The sequence below is a fragment of the Podarcis raffonei genome, chromosome 2, assembly GCF_027172205.1.
Source record: "Podarcis raffonei isolate rPodRaf1 chromosome 2, rPodRaf1.pri, whole genome shotgun sequence".
Lineage (NCBI taxonomy): Eukaryota > Metazoa > Chordata > Lepidosauria > Squamata > Lacertidae > Podarcis > Podarcis raffonei.
Window position 1 is genome coordinate 109,308,045 of NC_070603.1, and position 15,804 is coordinate 109,323,848.

Below are 15,804 nucleotides of genomic sequence, written 5' to 3' on the forward strand. Positions count from 1 at the left end.
AGTGCAAAGACTTGGAGAAACATACTAATATGGTACGGTTACGTCAATACTTCCAGATGCTAACTGGGCTCATGTGATTTGTGTATGGGATTCTATTTGAAAGCTGTCATTTATGATGCAAGAGTGTTGTGCAGAATGGAGGATCTGCTTTGTTGTATTTTTGTCTGTGCTTGCCGGAAGCTGGAGGGAAAGCAGGAGAGGGAGAGGAAGTGCTGCTGAGCACAGAAGTCTGTTGCAAAGCATGGGATATGGCCCATACTTTTAAAATAGGCATTTGTTGTTAGATCAAAGAAAGGAATTAGAACAAAATAATAAGGCCTCACAATAAACACATCACTCATGAGGAGCAGAAAATATAAGGCAAGTGATTTCTTGTGTGATCAAGATACAAAAATTACACAGGAACCAAAATAGAACACAGACCACAACTTCATTTTTCAACTTTATTGAAGGAAAGCATTGTCGCGTAAGGTACAACAAATATTGCAAGCTATTATTCTCGCATTTTTTCTGCATGCAAAATTAGCAGTAATTTTAACTATTATTATTGATCTCTATCTTGATTGGCCACCTAAAACTCCCTCCAGTCCAAACTACTTAAAAGCCTTGCTATGTTCCAATTACATGGCAAAGGTCAGGAAAGAGAAAAGAGAACATTTGAGCTCTACAACCAGGGAGGGGTTGGGAAGAACAGTGACCCATGAGCTCCAGGAAGAGATGAATTAAGAATCTGATGGGCATGACCTAGGAGAGTCTGGATGGAAGTGGCTCCAGCCTCCCCCCTGACCATCCTGACTGTGAGTATCGGTTGGGATGCTCTAACAAGGCAATTAAGGACTGACCTTGAGACATTTGAAGGCAGTCCTGTATCGAGAAGTTTTCAATGTCAGATGGTTTTATGTATTTTTATATTCTCTTGGAAGCTTCCCGGAGTCTACAGGCCCAGGGTGTGCACCCTTCCTCTGCTCAGGTGAGCTACCAATAAAGGAGGCCACACAGTGGAATGAGATCAAATCAGGCCACAACTTTATTGACTACAGATGAAGTGGTTTGGCTATAGGCATTGGGTAAGCATTTATTTCCGGTCTGCCTACCGGAAATGACATCAGGGTCAACCCGGCAGTGGGGAGTCCCATGACTTACATCAAAGAGGGGGATCCCTGCAGGGATCCCCACCCCTAGGAACGCTGAGGCCCAAGCCCTTCCCCCCATCTGGGCAAATGGACAGAAGCAACTCCATCATGGACCCCTTTAACAGCATACCCTATTTCTTGAGTGGAAGGCCAGGGGACAACCCCCCCTCCAACCAAGGCTAAGGCTACCCAATGCCTAAACAACCAAAGTTGTGACAATTGGGGTTTGTTCCTTTTCTGTGTTTGCTCTGTCATTTGAATTGCAATGGCAGGAGGAAGACCAGACATCCGTCAAAAGCAAAGGATATGAAATGTTCTAATATTATGTTTTTCAAAGGAGAAAAGTGAAAGAGAAGGAGAAAGATTGGCTACCCACCCTTTACCATGAGGTTTCTGGATGGGTTAAAACAATAGAAGAATAGAACAGTAAAATCAGTCAAAACACATGTCAGTTTCACAGCATTGCACTTTAAATTTATCTCCCTTTTTCGTTCCGCAGAATTTTTTATACTGAGCTTCGCCACAAAATTTGAGGGTCTGCAACTGCTTATTTGGACCTGGCGAGAGAAAGAGAAGTCCTTATGTTGATACTAACTAGTGAGTGGAGTCCATAGTTCATGCCAAAAAAGAGACAAAGCTCACAGCACATTGAAATAAACTCCATTTTAAGCTCCATTGACAAATGCATACCTAAAACTGATTTTTTTCCCCATGCTAAAACTACTAAAGTGTCAACATTAAAATAAAATAAATTTAAAACATGTGCAAAATACATGTCCACATAAAACAAACCCTTAAATCTCAGAATTTCCGCCACTGTTGTCTAAGATAAATCCCAAATACCTTTCCTTCAGACTGAAAAAAAGGCTACTTTCCAAGTGACATGCCAGTTAGTTACTTGAAGCAGAAACCTTACTTTCCTTGTTCCTCGGCAACATTTCATCTTCTTAAGCAAGGTCCCTCTACGTAATATGGCTTAATATAAGAATATAGCTGGCATTTAAGACTCTAATGAAGCAGCTCTTCCAGTACTGCTGGAAGACTGTTGCACAGTCTGCCTTGCAGTGATATGTCCATGAATCTCCCCAGCTGCAAAATGGAGCTGGGGAAAAGCTTTCTAATACTTATTTTCATGGGAAATGCTTGGTAATTTTCATATTGCTGCTGCAACTTTGCACTTGCCAAGCAATGCCCAATATTTAGCAGCTCTGTCAATCTGTCCATTAACCACTCTGTTAAAAGGTGTTACTATTAGAGATTACCGCCCACACACTTCTGCTGCGCTTTTCTGCTTGTGTGGTGGCACCTCGGTAAAACCACCTCTTACTGTTTGTAGCAGAGTTTTCCCCAGAGGCAGAGGGCAAGAACAGGAGTCATACTCAAATTCACAGTCAAGAGCTTCTTTATTGCTTGACTGGTTGCACAAGCATTTCTGTTACTCTTATGTACAAGCTATTTACATTCCTTCTTTATCTCTCCAGCACAGTATAATTTCAGTCCAGTAATTAACAATCTTGACTCAGCAAAACTCACAGTATCAGCAGCACATATTGTCTTCCTTCCCACCTCGTTGTTGGCATGCGTACTGATGGTGTGTGATTTCCTGGTGCAGAAATTGCAACTGCAACTTCCTCCCTTTATTTGCACCTCCACCTGACACCAATGGAGCCTAGAGTACCACTACTATACACTAAAGAAAATTCTGGAACCCTCTTTAAAGCTTCCAGGAACTTTTGTCTGTTTCTTAAAGAATGTTTGCCTAACAGTTACTCCTTACATTACCAAGGGAATTCAGTCGCAGTCTCTGTAGAGTTGGACGAGCCTGCTGTATAGGGAAGTTTTTAAAATGTTTAATGTTTTATTATGTTTTTATATCTTTTGGAAGCTTCTCAGAGTGGCTGGGGCAACCAAGTAAGATGTGTGGGGTATAAATAATAAAATTGCCATTGTGGAATGGGATATTCCCATTTTCATCAGAGAAATGAAGAGGTTACCAGAGCATAGAATAGGCAAGTCATAGTCACAGAAAAGCCTTCTTACCTGCCAATCTTTCTGTCATTACACAGTATGGCCCATTACATGTCAAATCTTTTGGTTTACATGGCTTGCCAGGACCAGTTGACAGGCATTTTCTGCATTTCACAGCATCTGCTGTAGGAGGCACAAAAATTTGTTTTATTGTTTCTTCCTGAAAGCATCACCTTCACCCATCGGTCACTAAATCCGGGGCTTCATTAGGAGGTAGACGAGGGGTCTGAAGCCCCAGGAACTCCTACCACTTTCCTCATTTATATTAATTTTCTTTCCTGGATGTACTGCAAAGCATAGTACCAAGTGAGACCCCCTTTTTTTTATTTGTGGAGGAACAAATTGATTTTCAGTCTCCCAACCCATAAAATCCTATAGGCACCCATAGCTGTCAGAATAGATCCTAGAGCAGTAGGATTTTTTCCCCCATCATAAAGTCTGACTAAATTTACATCTCTGCGGATGGGGAAACTCTATGCAGATTCATAGCATGCTCCTGTCTAGCAACACATTCCGCCCAGACAAGGGAATCCTCTTTTTTCCAAAGATGGTGCTCCCATTGAGCTCTAAACTATTGGGCTCCACTTTTAGACCTGGCAGAAACAGCTGGAATATACGCCCATTGGTCATATTCAGTGCACTCATGACGTTAGTGAAAGGATTTGTGCCTTTGCAACAGAAGTTCTCCCTTTCACTCCTCCCCAATGCCTGCTTCGTATCATGCCCAAATTTTCCTCCGGCAGTTTGGGGAATGCACTGAATAGATTTAGGGCCTACTCAGGAGGAGGAGGGAAGTCCCATTGTGAAGGCACAAATCCTTGCACTAATGGCAGAATGTATTTAATGTTACATGAGACATTTTCTCTCCAACCCTACACATATAAAAGGTAAAGGACTCCTGGACAGTGAAGTCGATTCAAAGGCGATGATGGGGTACGGTGCTCTTCTCGCTTTCTGGCGTTTGTCCACAGACAGATTTCAGGGTCATGTGGCCAGCAGGACTAAACCACTTCTGTGGCAACGGAATGGCAAGCCAGAAGCCAGAGCGCATGGAAATGCCATTTTCCTTTCCATCAAAGTGGTATCTATTTATCTACTTGCACTGGCATGCTTTTGAACTGCTAAGTCGGCAGGAGTTGGGACCGAGCAACGTGAGCTCACCCCGTCATGGGGATTTGAACCGCCAACCTTCCGATTGGCAAACCCAAGAGGCTCAGTGGTTTAGACCACAACACTACCCGCATCCTACAAATATACCAGATGTTGGGCAGCCTGATTCACTCCTACATACATACATACAGAGCTGCCTTCCAGCATTTCAAGCTACCTGTCCATTTTGCCCCATTATTGTACCGACTCTCTTCTCCTTAAATTTTTCGACTGGAGATGCTAAGGGATTAACCTGGGGCTTTCTGCATGAACAGCATGCACAATAACACTGAATTATTGCAGACCTATGGCAGAAGGCATTTCCCCCCTACCACCCCAAAGTATATCTCTCCGGCTACTAATAGAGTCAACCTATGTAAAACAGTAGCTTCTTCTTCTTTTACCTCTTCTGGGATGGGGGCAATACTTACCTCCAGTCCCGAAGCAAAGAAGAAAGCAGAATGTAAGTAGCCAGACCTGAAGCAGACGTGGCCTTCGATTACCAAGAAACAAGCTCTGCTCCATTGGAATGCCTTTTGTATGGAGAGACAGCTTTGGAAGACTAGCAGCTGAGAAATCGCAGGCTTTCAGGGCAGACAAGAACACACTGCGCAGTTTGAGGAACCGAGTTCAAGACATCCATTATATAAGGCCGAAAGGAACCTTCTTGGCTTCTTGCCTCATCCTGGTGGCCTTGAAAGGTCCAAGGAGCCTCTGGCAATATCCTGGGTTGACAGTGAAGAATAGCAAGGATGAAGGCAGTGGTTGCCTTGGGCCATTTTAGGCACAAAGTGCTGGTTGTTAGGACAAATCCAAATGGACTGAGGGATCAGCTGAATGCTGCACAGAACGTCCCAGATCTCATCTTTTGTGGAAGAATTGCTTGCTCCTTTCATTGGGTTTCCTGTTCAGCTCTGGGTTTCAATTGTGACACGAAGATGTTTTGAGGAACCAATATTCAAATATCCTGCATTCTGGCTTGATCAACCATATTGCTAAAATGTTCTGTTAGAAGGAGCTCACTTTTTTATTCTGTTGCTGCTCACAGCAGTATGAAAGGTGTGCACAAGTATGTTTCTCTGTCAACCTTCCATGAGTGATACATGGTGAAGGAATGATCACCGGGTGGGAAGCACACTTCCACCTGCCGGGTGTGGAGCACACTTCCACCCTCAGACAGGCCTCAGCTGTCTGAACATCATGCCCTCTATCTAACCTTTGCTCTCTTAGTGGTCTGCTGTGCCCTCTCTGTGACCTTTGTCTCCTTCGTCATACATGGTTCAAGGGGAAATGACGCGGTGGAAACAGGTGCCAAAATAACTTTGTACCACCCCTCGATCTCAGGATTGGAAGATGTGTAAAGGTCACAGTCCAAAATCTATCTAACTGGTTTTGCATATTGTGCTAATAAAAAGAGCTTCGGCAGAGCTAGCTGGCAGCTTGCTTATGCACAGCTCACCTGCATTACCAACTCCTGCCTCGTGTCCTTCACTTCCCATGGTCCTTTAATATTGCATCCAACTTAGACAATGTTCAAAGACATAGGACCCGGAAATCAAAGCAGGTGAACAGCCAAGAGGAACAGCCATTTTAGATCTGGTCCTAACCAATGTTGATGACCTGGTTAGTGGGGTAGAAGTGGAAGGATCATTAGGTGCGAGTGATCATGCTCTTCTGAAGTTTACTATACAGCGGAAAGGAGCAGCCAAGCATACTAAGACTCAATTTCTCGACTTTAAGAAAGCCGACTTCATAAAACTTAGGGAAGTGCTGGGTGAGATCCCATGGACAGTAATACTAAAAGGAAAGGGAGTTCATGATGGCTGGGAGTTTGTTAAGAGGGAGATAGTAAAAGCACAACTTCAGGCAATACCATTGAGACGGAAACATGGAAGGTGCCTAAAGAAGCCAGGGTGGCTATCTAAAGAACTTTTAACTGAGTTAAGATTAAAAAAGGATGTGTACAAAAAATGGAAAAGGAAACCACCAAAGAGGAATTCAAACAAATAGCCAGCACGTGTAGACACAAAGTCAGAAAAGCTAAAGCACAGAATGAACTCAGGCTTGCTAGAGAGGTTAAAAGCAACAAAAAAGGCTTTTATGGGTATGTTCGTAGCAAAAGGAAGAACAAAGAAGCAGTGGGGTCACTCAGAGGAGAAGATGGTGAAATGCAAACAGGGGACACAGAAAGGGCTGAACTCCTCAATGCCTTCTTTGCCTCAGTCTTCTCCGATAAAGAACACAATGCCCGACCTGAAGAATTTGGAGCAAATGATTCAGCAGAGGAAACACAGCCCAGAATAACGAAAGAGATAGTACAAGAATACTTGGCTAGTCTAGATGTATTCAAGTCTCCAGGGCCAGATGAACTGCATCCAAGAGTATTAAAAGAACTGGCAGATGTGATTTCAGAACCACTGGCAGTCATCTTTGAGAATTCCTGGAGAACAGGCGAAGTCCCGGCAGACTCGAGGAGGGCAAATGTTGTCCCTATTTTCAAAAAGGGGAAAAGAGAGGACCCAAATAATTACCGCCCAGTCAGTCTGACATCAATACCAGGGAAGATTCTGGAGCAGATCATTAAGCAAACAGTCTGTGAGCACCTAGAAAGGAATGCTGTGATCACCAATAGTCAGCATGGATTTCTGAAAAATAAGTCATGTCAGACTAACCTGATCTCGTTTTTTGACAGAATTACAAGCCTGGTAGATGAAGGGAATGCAGTGGATGTAGCCTACCTTGATTTCAGCAAGGCATTTGACAAGGTGCCCCATGATATTCTTGTAAAGAAGCTGGTAAAATGCGATCTTGACTATGCTACCACTCAGTGGATTTGTAACTGGCTGACTGACCGAACCCAAAGGGTGCTCATCAATGGTTCCTCTTCATCCTGGAGAAGAGTGACTAGTGGGGTGCCACAGGGTTCTGTCTTGGGCCCGGTCTTATTCAACATCTTTATAAACGACTTGGATGATGGACTCAAGGGCATCCTGATCAAATTTGCAGATGACACCAAACTGGGAGGGGTGGCTAACACCCCAGAGGACAGGATCACACTTCAAAACGACCTTGACAGATTAGAGAACTGGGCCAAAACAAACAAGATGAATTTTAACAGGGAGAAATGTAAAGTATTGCACTTGGGCAAAAAAAAATGAGAGGCACAAATACAAGATGGGTGACACCTGGCTTGAGAGCAGTACATGTGAAAAGGATCTAGGAGTCTTGGTTGACCACAAACTTGACATGAGCCAACAGTGTGACGCGGCAGCTAAAAAAGCTAATGCAATTCTGGGCTGCATCAGTAGGAGTATAGCATCTAGATCAAGGGAAGTAATAGTGCCACTGTATTCTGCTCTGGTCACACCTCACCTGGAGTACTGTGTCCAGTTCTGGGCACCACAGTTCAAGAAGGACACTGACAAACTGGAACGTGTCCAGAGGAGGGCAACCAAAATGGTCAAAGGCCTGGAAACGATGCCTTATGAGGAACGGCTAAGGGAACTGGGCATGTTTAGCCTGGAGAAGAGGAGGCTAAGGGGTGATATGATAGCCATGTTCAAATATATAAAAGGATGTCACATAGAGGAGGGAAAAAGGTTGTTTTCTGCTGCTCCAGAGAAGCGGACACGGAGCAATGGATCCAAACTACAAGAAAGAAGATTCCACCTAAACATTAGGAAGAACTTCCTGACAGTAAGAGCTGTTTGACAGTGGAATTTGCTGCCAAGGAGTGTGGTGGAGTCTCCTTCTTTGGAGGTCTTTAAGCAGAGGCTTGACAACTATATGTCAGGAGTGCTCTGATGGTGTTTCCTGCTTGGCAGGGGGTTGGACTCGATGGCCCTTGTGGTCTCTTCCAACTCTATGATTCTATGATTCTATGAACCCATGTCATTCATATGCCTCCTCATGGATATTTGTGGCTCTACAGCATTAGTGATAGATGCCAATTTAACATGTCTTCAGTTGATTCATGTGGTAAAGTATCAATTTACCACCATCAGTTGAAGGGCAAGTTTTGCTACCACTGTCTTTCCTCTGATAGGAGTGAATGGCAACTCTTCACTTACAGAGGAGTAGGTCAAGTATTGCACTTGAGAGATCTATGGGCAGAAGCTGGAACCTGTTCTTTGACTTTTGACAGCTATAGCCAATCTTGCTCTGGATAGAAACACCTGGTAAAAACTAGTAGCAACAGGTCAGCTTCTGAAAAACAAGTTGCTTGGCTTGAGGAACCAGCTTCAACATAGCCATTGTATAAAGCCAATAGGAACCTTATTAGCATCTCAGGGCACCTGATCCTGATGTGGTTGGTGGGTACAAGAAGCCTCTGGCAACATGCTGGGGTGTCTGAGGAACAACAAAGATGTGGGGAGTGGCTGCCTTTCAGTATTGGGGGCATAATGTGCTGATTGTTAGGATAAATTCCGATGGACTGAGGGAATAGCCAAATGTTGTACAGAATGTCTCGGACCTCTGTGGCCACCTGATAGTATCTAACGGGGAAGGAACACCTGTTTCTCTCAGTTAACAAGACCTCTATTATATAAGGGTAAGAGAAACCTTCTTGGTTTCTCCTCTCATGCTGGTGAGCTTGAACGGTGCAAAGGTAAAAGGTAAAGGACCCCTGGACAGTTAAGTGCAGTCAAAGGTACTTTGGGGTTGCGGCACTCATCTTGCTTTCAGGCCGAGGGAACCGGCATTTGTCCACAGACAGTTTTCCGGGTCATGTGGCCTGTATGACTAAACAGCTTTTGGAGCAACAGGATACTGTGATGGAAACCAGAGCGCATGGAAACCCCATTTACCTGCCTGCTACATCAGTAACTATTTATCTACTTGCACTGAATTGAAATACTTTATTGTCACTTGTACAACTTGTATGCAGTGAGATTACACTGCCATGCTTTCAAATTGCTAGGTTGGCAGGAGCTGGGACAGAGCAATGGGAGCTCACCCCGTCATGCGGATTCGAACCGCCAACCTTCTGATCAGCAAGCCCAAGAGGTTTCGTGGTTTAGACCACAGCGCCACCCATGTGAAGCCTCTGTGAATATGCTGGGATGGACTGAAGAGCAACAAAGATGTGGGTAGTAGTTCCTTAAGATGTCAGGTGCATAATGTACTGATTTTTCAGACAAATCAAAATGGGCTATACGGAATGTCCCAGGCTTCTATGAGCACCTGATGCCAGAGTAGATTTTCCCTCAGCCAATCAGGGCCTAGGGGCATATTTTCCCAGAACTAAAGGGTGTATGTGAATCCCCCTTGTGCCATAATAATAAGATTTTGCTGTTCCCAGTGATCCCATAACCAGAAAGAATAATAAAATAGTTTCTTCTTAAAATTGTTAAATCACTTTATCTTGCCCATGGAAATCCAAATATTAGTAAGTGTTCTTTGGGCTTAGGTGAATTTGTAGCGGGCTGATTGACTAGTCCACATCTTACCAACTTCTCCACAAAACTATCACTGGAGATTTTTTGAAAAGCATTACTGAAATCAGGGTACATTACACCTACAGCATTCCCCTGATCCATGAAACTACAGAGGTGATGTCATCAGGAAGGGTGTGGCTTCTTGGACTGTGATCTCTGCTTCCTTGAAGAAGGATTTGTGGCAAGAGATAGAGTGCACCTCACAAGAATATGTTTGCTAAGAGCCTCGCGAACCTGATCAGGAGAGCTTTAAACTTGATCCTGAGAAGGAGGGAAAGAACTTTACAGATGACGTTCTTTGTCATCTGTGCTGGGTGCTGGTGCTTCATGGATGCACAGGAAACAGAAACCTACTAAAGGGCAAGCAAGCAAAAGAAGGAAGCAGCTGGAGGGAACGACTAATGGTCTTAGTTGTCTCTATACTAATGCACAGAGTATGGGAAACAAGCAAGATAAATTGGAGCTTTTAATACAGGATGGCAAATATTACCTACTAGGCATTACTGAAACCTATTGGGATGAGTCTCATGAGTGGAACATAGGAATTGAGAGGTATAACCTGTTCAAAAGGAATAGACCATTAGCCGAAGGGAAGGGAAGTCTCAGGCTTATACAGCCAAATGTTGTTGTTCTTGTTATTTAAGAATGATGTTATGTTTGGAAAAAAATGGTAAAAATCAATATAATAGTTATAAAAAACAAAACAAAAGGAATAGACCAAACAGGAAGGGAAGAGTAGCAGCATTATATGTAAAAAATGTGCACATTGGAGCATGGAAAGCAGATTATGAGGATATGGGTAAAAATTGCAGGAGAGAGAAACAACAGTGACCTTACAGTGGTAACTGGGGAGAGGTGGAAGGTTGGCTAGTTAGTCAGTTGACTGAGGCCCTTTTATTTTGGAATCTGAGTGCAAAAACTTGGAGAAACATACTAACATGCTATGGTTATGTTAATATTTCCAGATGCTGACTGGGCTCATGTGATTTGTGTTTGGGATTCTATTTGAAGACTGCCGTATATGATGCAAGAGTGTTGTGCAGAATGGAGGATCTGCATTGTTGTATTTTTGTCTGTGCTTGCCGGAAGCTGGAGGGAAAGCAGGAGAGGGAGAGGAACTGCTGCTGAGCACAGAAGTCTGTTGCAAAGCATGAAATATGGCCCATACTTTTAAAATAGGCAGGAACAGAAAATATAAGGTACAGGGATTTCTTGTATGATCAAGATACAAAAATTACACAGGAACCAAAATAGAACACAGACCACAACTTCATTTTTAAACTTTATTGAAGGAAAGCATTGTCGCGTAAGGTACAACAAATATTGCAAGCTATTATTCTCACATTTTTTCTGCATGCAAAACTAGCAGTAATTTTAACTATTATTATTGATCTCTAAATTTGGGGAACAAATTTATTATTATTAGTGTTATTGATATTTCCATTATTGTGAGTAGTGTACTAGTGGTTGCAGTGGTAGAATCACAGTCTCGGGTTGGGGTTTGTTGCTTTTCTGTGTTTGCTCTCTGTTTTTTCTGTGTTTTTCTGTGTTTTCTGTGTTTGCAGGAGGAAGACCAGGCATCCATCAAAAGCAAAGGATATGAAATGTTCTAATATTATGTCTTTCAAAGGAGAAAGTGAAAGAGAAGGAGAAAGATTGGCTACCCACCCTTTACCATGAGGTTTCTGGATGGGTTAAAACAATACAAGAATACAACAGTAAAATCAGTCAAAACAGAAGTCGGTTTCACAGCAATGTACTTTAAGTTTATCTCCCTTTTTCGTTTCTGTTCCACAGAGCTTTTTATTCTCAGCTTTGCCACAGAATTTCATGATCTTCAAGTTTTGGTTTTGACCTGGCGAGAGAAAGAGAAGTGCTTATGCTGATGCTAACTGGTGAGTGGAGTCCATAGTGTTAGGATTCCTGCTCCATGTTTGCAGTCATGGGATTGATTTCTATCACATGACGTTGTATGTTTTCATTCCACAGTGTGGGAAGTGACAGAGACAGGATGTGTATGTTACTGTGTTTCCGTGATGTGGGACTATTGTCCTTTGTTCTTTCTCTTTTCTGTCTGATGAGAAAGAGGAAGGAGCTAAGTCAGAATGCTCCAAGTGTATTATCTGTAAATAAAAGTAGTTTAGCCAAAATGCTGTGCTACTGAGTTTGTTAAGCAAACTGCTAACACCCTGCTGTTCCTAAGCGTGCTAATGCCACTTGGTATGGTGATGTTTGGGCTGGAGAAAGCTTTTGAAGCTCCCGACAGACCAGGAGGGAGAGAACATGCCAGTCGGGCCTGTGTCTCCACCAGGGTCCTACACATGAGTAGGACAATCCTAACACATAGTTCATACCAAAAGAAAAGACAAAGCTCATAGCACATTGAAATAAATTCCATTTCAAGCTCCACTGACAAATGCATACCTAAAACTGATTCCCCCCCTTCTAAAATTACTAAAGTCAACATTAAAATAAAATAAAGTTAAAACATATGCAAAATACATATCTAAATAAAACAAACCCTTAAATCTCAGAATCTTCACCGCTGTTGCCTAGGATAAATCCCAAATACCTTTCCTTCAGACTGAAAAATAGGCTACTTTCCAAGTGACATGCCAGTTAGTTCCTTGAAGCAGAAACCTCACTTTTCCTGTCCCTCTCCAACATTTCATCTTCTTAAGCAAGGTCCCTCTACGTAATGCAGGTTAATATAAGACTATAGCTGGCATTCAAGACTCTAATGAAGCAGCTCTTCCAGTACTGCTTGAAGACTGTTGCACAGTCTGTCTTGCAGTGATATGTCCATGAATGTCCCCACCTGCACAACTGAATCCATGTGTTCAAAATGGAGTTGGGGAAAAGCTTTCTAATGCTCCATTCATTGGAAATGCCCAGTGTTTCTCATATTGCTGCTGCAACTTTGCACTTGTCAAGCAATGCACAATATTTGACAAGGAAAGGACAGCTCTGTCAATTTGTTCATGAACCAATTTGTTAAAAGATGTTACTCCTTACATTACCAAGAGAATTCAGAGTCTGACCAGAAAATCAGAACTGCTGTAGTAAATTTATTATGTACAGTAATTTTATTATGAACTAGCAAAACTTTGGGCTCTTCCATTTATTGAGCATTAATCCTGATCTGCTCATGATTATTCTTATTCTTATTCTCATGCTCATTCTTTATTAACTCTGCATACCACCCTTCATCCAAAGATCACTGAGTGCCTTACAATATAAAAACACAAACATACATACCACAATAGCAAATGAAAACAAAACAAAAAATCCCCACATTTTTAAAGGCCATAGATTGTTTAATTAGCCAAAGGTCTGGGAGGAGGGGAATGTTTTTGCTTGGCATCTAAAGTTGTATAACAGTGGTGCCAGGAGAGCCTCTCTGGCGAGAGCATTCCACACATAGGGAGCCACCTCAGAAATGGATTGTTCTCGTATTACCACCCTCCAGACTTCCTGCAGAGGAACCACATGGAGAAGCGCCTCAGAGGATGATTGCAGGGTCCAGGAGGTCAATACATATGGGGAGAGTCACGCAGCCATTTTGTCTCAGTTTTGTTCGATTCAACTCTCAGTTCAGTCCCCTCCATTTTTTGGCTGCTGGCTCTCAGCCAGCAGCACTTGGGCCCATCCTCACAAAGGATGTAAGCCATGCTGTATGTTTGTAACCTGAAGCTTAAAGCCTGCCTTCCAGGATGTGTACTGTGAACAACTTGTGAGTAAAATTATTGTTAGACTTTTAAAGTCAGACTTGTGAGTATTTATTGTATTTTAAGAGGGAGAAAAGGAGACACCAGAAATAATCCATCTGAGCAAACCACATTGGGTTAGTCAGTTTGTAGAGATTCAAAGGAATCTATCAACTAGCTTCCATGAGTACAGAAGGGGATTTGCTCTGCTACATCACTCACTAGCATGAGCAAAGGAAGGATAATACTTAAGAAATATTTCCTTGCCAGCTATCCTAAACATCCCCACACTGAATTCTGGACCAGCTGCATTTTCCTAATTGTCTTCAAAGGCAGCGCCACGTATAATGCACTGCGGTAGTCTAAACTAGCGGACACTGGAAGTGTCCCTATTTCCTAGGGACGTCCCTGATTTAGAGAAGCCGGTTTCTGATTTGATTCTGGAATGCCCCACTTTATCTTAGGATGTGCCTATTTTCATTGGAGGAATGTTGGAGAGTATGGAGGACTCCCAAGCATTCTGAAGGCAATCCTATATGGGGAAGTTTTTTTTTAAAAAAAATGTTTTATGTTTTATTATGTTTTTATGCATGTTGGAAGCTGCCCAGAGTAGTTGGGGCAACCCAGTAAGATGTGTGCGGTATAAATAGTATAATTACCATTGTGGAATGGGATATTCCCATTTTCATCGGAGAAATGAAGAGGTTACCAGAGCACAGAAGAGGCAAATCCTAGTCACATCATAAAAAAGGAGGAAGATAGACAGAAAAGCCTCCTTACCTGACAATCTTTCTGTCATTACACAGAATGGCCCCTCGCATGTCTTCGCCTTTGATCCACATGCCTTGTCATGACCTGTTGGCATGCATTTTCTGCATTTTACAGCATCTGCTGTAGGAGGCACAAAAAATTGTTTTACTGTTTATCCATGAAAGCATCACCTTCACCCATCGGTCACCAAATCTGGGGCTTCATTAGGAGGTAGACAAGGAGTCTGAAGCCCGGGGACTCCTACCACTTTCCTCATTTATATCAATTTTCTTTCCTGGGTGTACTGCAAAGCATAGTACCAAGCGAGACCCCTTTCTTTAATTAGGGATGGGACCAAAAGATTTTCAATATCCCAACCCACCAAAATGCTGTGGGCACACATAGCTGTCAGAATAGATCCTAGAGCATTAGGATTCTTCTCCCCATGGAAAGTCGGACAAAATTGACATCTCTGTGGATGAGAAAACTCTATGCAGTTTCATAGCATGCTCCTGTGCCCTTAATCTAGCAACACATTCCACCCAGACAAGGGAATCCTCTTTTTTCCAAAGATGGCGCTCCCAGAAGAAAAGCAGCTTTCTCCCTCAACGGAAGCTTAACTCTGTCCTGAAATGAGCTCTAATCTCACCCCTATTTATCTACTTGCACTGGTGTGTTTTTAAACTGCTAGGTTGGCAACACCTGGGACAGAGCAATGGGAGCTCAACCCACCACAAAGATTTAAACCGCCAACCTTCCAATCGGCAAACCTAAGATGCTCAGTGGCTTAGACCACAACACCACCCGCGTCCTACACATATACCAGGCGTTGGGCAGCCTGATTAACTCCTACATACATACAGAGCTGCCTTCCAGCATTTCAAGCCAGCTGTCCATTATTGTTCCCAGAGTATCAAGATGTCCCACCCTCTTCTCCTGAAACCTTTGGACTGGAGATGCTAAGGGATTAACCTGGAGCTTTCTGCATGAAAGCATGTACCATAACACTAAATTATTGTTACAGAAAGGTAGCCGTGTTGGTCTGCCATAGTCAAAACAAAATTTTTTTTTCCTTCCAGTAGCACCTTAAAGACCAATTAAGTTAGTTCTTGGTATGAGCTTTCGTGTGCATGCACACTGTGTATCTGAAGAAGTGTGCATGCACACGAAAGCTCATACCAAGAACTAACTTAGTTGGTCTTTAAGGTGCTACTGGAAGAAAAAAAATTTTTTGTTTTGACTAAATTATTGCAAACTTATGGCAGAAGGCATTTCCTCCCTACCACCCCAAAGTATCTCTCTCCTGCTACTAATAGATTCAAACTATCTAAAACAGTGGCTTATTCTTCTTTTAAATCTCCTGGGGGATTTGGGGGACGGAGGCAATACTTACCTCCAGTCCTGAGGCAAAGCAGAACACAGAATGTAAGTAGCCAGACCTGAAGCAGACGTGGCCTTCGATTACCAAGAAACAAGCCCTGCCCCATTGGAATGCCGTTTTTATGGTGAGACAGCTTTCAAAGGCTAGCAGCTGAGAAACCGCAGGTTTTCAGGGCAGGCAGGAACACACTGTTCAGTCTGAGGAGCCGGGTTCAAGAT

At 42.9% G+C, this 15,804-nt stretch overlaps 1 long non-coding RNA gene across 1 annotated transcript; it reads right to left on the reverse strand.

Moving 5' to 3' along the window:
• Window positions 1–504: 504 nt before the first annotated feature.
• On the reverse strand, window positions 505–5,028 carry LOC128409618 (uncharacterized). Its single transcript, XR_008329279.1, has 3 exons — window positions 4,742–5,028; window positions 3,174–3,284; window positions 505–1,690 (listed from the first exon to the last, which is right to left on the reverse strand). It is a non-coding gene; the product is annotated as an uncharacterized LOC128409618 (long non-coding RNA).
• Window positions 5,029–15,804: the final 10,776 nt, after the last annotated feature.